The sequence below is a fragment of the Tuber melanosporum genome, assembly GCF_000151645.1.
Source record: "Tuber melanosporum whole genome shotgun sequence assembly, scaffold_14, strain Mel28".
NCBI classification, from domain to species: Eukaryota; Fungi; Ascomycota; class Pezizomycetes; order Pezizales; family Tuberaceae; genus Tuber; species Tuber melanosporum.
Window position 1 is genome coordinate 263,082 of NW_003298797.1, and position 2,779 is coordinate 265,860.

Consider the following 2,779-nt stretch of genomic DNA (forward strand, 5'->3'; position numbering starts at 1 on the left):
ATAGTTGGTAACCAGAGGGTTCTCATCCTGTGAAGCAGATATACCATTCCGCAATTCTTTGTTTCTCAGCACCCATATAAATTCTGAGGCTTGGCATGAATATTTCAACATCTCGATCCTCTCTTTCCTGCGCAAAGGCCAATTCACAAATAATTGTAGTTGGAGAGAGTTTTACTAAATCCCCAACCTCCTGGCTACTCAGAGCTATATCTAGAACTGGGTGCGGATCTAGCTGTTGTCAGATTTCGCTGGTTATGGTGTGCTTTCACCGGCACTTTACCGACCGAGGGTGACTTATGTCCAAGAACTATACTATTCACCATGCTGTACTACGGCGCCCAAACACATGGGGGGGGGGGGCATCAATCGAGTACCGGTATAGTTTGGTAGATGGCACTGCGAAATTCTGCGCGCTCGCACACTACCGACGGATATCGATCCCCTGCTTTGGCGGATTGGCTTTTTTTCCCACCAAATACCCCCGTTTATCACCATCCTCCTAGTGCCGTCACTCCCCCAGGAAATTTCAACTTGTTACTTGTTGGGCCGGGAGGCAGGTCCGGCGGGAATGTGGATCAGTTAAAATGTATCAAAAAAGTAGAAATCTACTATAAAAGTCCTCAACTAAAGCCCAAAACTCTGAAAAGGAAAAATTGACAAAAGTCTAGGAGGTATTCCCAATAGCACATTATATTCCAGTAGATCCGCGCTTTCGGGAGGTTGGTTTTGAGATTTTCTTTTGTTGAGATTTCTGCGGTGAGGATTTGAGAGAGATTCACATGAAAAATATTATTAACTTCAGCCCCTGGTCTTTCTGGCCCGATACGTTACCGTAGGGTGGTCTCCGTAGTTCTCTGTCAATACCCTATTGGCGTTCGCGCACTCCACGACAAGCTATAAGTTAATCCCGCTACCTGTGTTAATGCTCCTGATAGGTATTTGGGTGCCTGGATTCGGTAAAACCGGAGTTTTTAGGTTGTGGTGAATGGCATTGTGCATTGTGCACTGCACCCGAGAATCCCTTTGAAAGGCAATTTCGGTGGTCAGTGCCGTTTGAGAGGCTAGGGATAATTTGGGGTATCGGGTGGGTAGGTCCTATCCGTCTTTGTTTCAGCCTTTCGTGTGTGGTTAGCAATGCGTATTCAGCCATCAGCATTCAAGAAACGCAAGAAATTTTTGGACATATTATTGGGCGCATCACAGTAATCACGGTCTGTATCGCAGTTGTGATACAGACCCGTGATGCTGCCTCCCGTTACACCCTCCAAATACCGGGAGCACATTATCTGTTTGGAGGGTGGTACAGTACACCTCCGTGCCTTAGATTTGTGTACTGTACCGCAGGAAATCCGTAATACTTCCACCAGAACTGGCAAAAACAATCATATGATATAATATATACATTTGAATACGGCACTCACATAGTGCGTGGGTGCTTTTAGAGCCGGAGAGGACAGGCAGCAATATCAATGCTTCCTGAACTCGACGCCGAGGTTCCACTGATCCGGTGTCACGAAAAAACCTTATAAATTCTCATAGGGTTTCATTCGCTGGATTGGAATGGGGGGTTCTCGGATTCGTATTAGATTTTGGGAAATCTTGCACCCTATTCCTATAGAATATTTGCCTGTTGAACCGTTGCTGACATTGATACTGATCCCGAATATGAATGTGATATAAAGGTTCTCATGAGAATAGTAATAAATCTTGTTTATTTTATTGGATATAACAACACAAACCCTCTCCCCCCTTTGTTGCGGCCGCTCCGTCATCCGGGTAACAATACTCCAACGTAGAGAGCCTAACGACAATCCTCCAACCCCTTGCGGATGTTTGCCAAACCTACCATCTCCAGCCAGCCCTACAGTCGACAGCACTTGCCCGTACACTCTCCCAGAGCACTAGTGGTAGTACCACCAATGCACCGGCATATGTTCCCCGTTCTCACAACTGCCGGTCGGGTAATGGAAGAGGTTAGTGGATTCTGGAATGGTGGGGTGGTGGTACCCCTTCACCAACAATCAAGGGACATTTTCGAACAATACCACCAATGGTTGCTTCAGATAACGCTTTTGGAGCTAGGTAAATAATTTACAAAAAGTGAAAAGCCTCATATATACACCCCACCCACCGGCAGCCCACGGTTCAGATATGAAAATATGATTACATTGCGAGTGCAAAACTGCGATTGCACCCCCCCCCTCTTGCCTCCTCCTACTCCTGTTTCCGTGTTTGCACCCCCGGCTTCATCATTCCCCTCCTCTCTCTACGCATCCTAATCATTTCTCCAGGCATCTCCCCGGTCCTCTTCCCTGCCATTGCCTTCTCCTACAGCCTCCTTTCCCTCTTCTCCTTATGCGCCCTAAGCACATCGATATTCCTCTCTTTACAAACCAGCTTCCTCTAAAGCCTTGCGGCCTTCTTCGCCTCTGGGAAGGCGCTCACCTTATCCTTGACAATAGCTCTTGTCCCATCACCGTGGGGGTTGTTGATGGCGACAGACTTTGACATAGTCTTCCTACTGCTGCCACAGATCTTTATGTTTTGGCTTGTACGAGCTTACACTCTAAGCACCTAGAGATCACCCTACCCGCTCTTCCTCGTTTCTCAGTACCCAAATTTTCCAAGGCTCAGGGGCGTGGTCTAGCGTTCGACGGAGCCCGTCGGGATGCATGGGTTGAGTATAATGTGCGGGTCGTGTTTGATAGGTGGGAGTATGATGTGTGGAAGGGTATAACTGTGGTTGTGGAGTTGTTGTATTGTGTACGGCTCCTTTTCG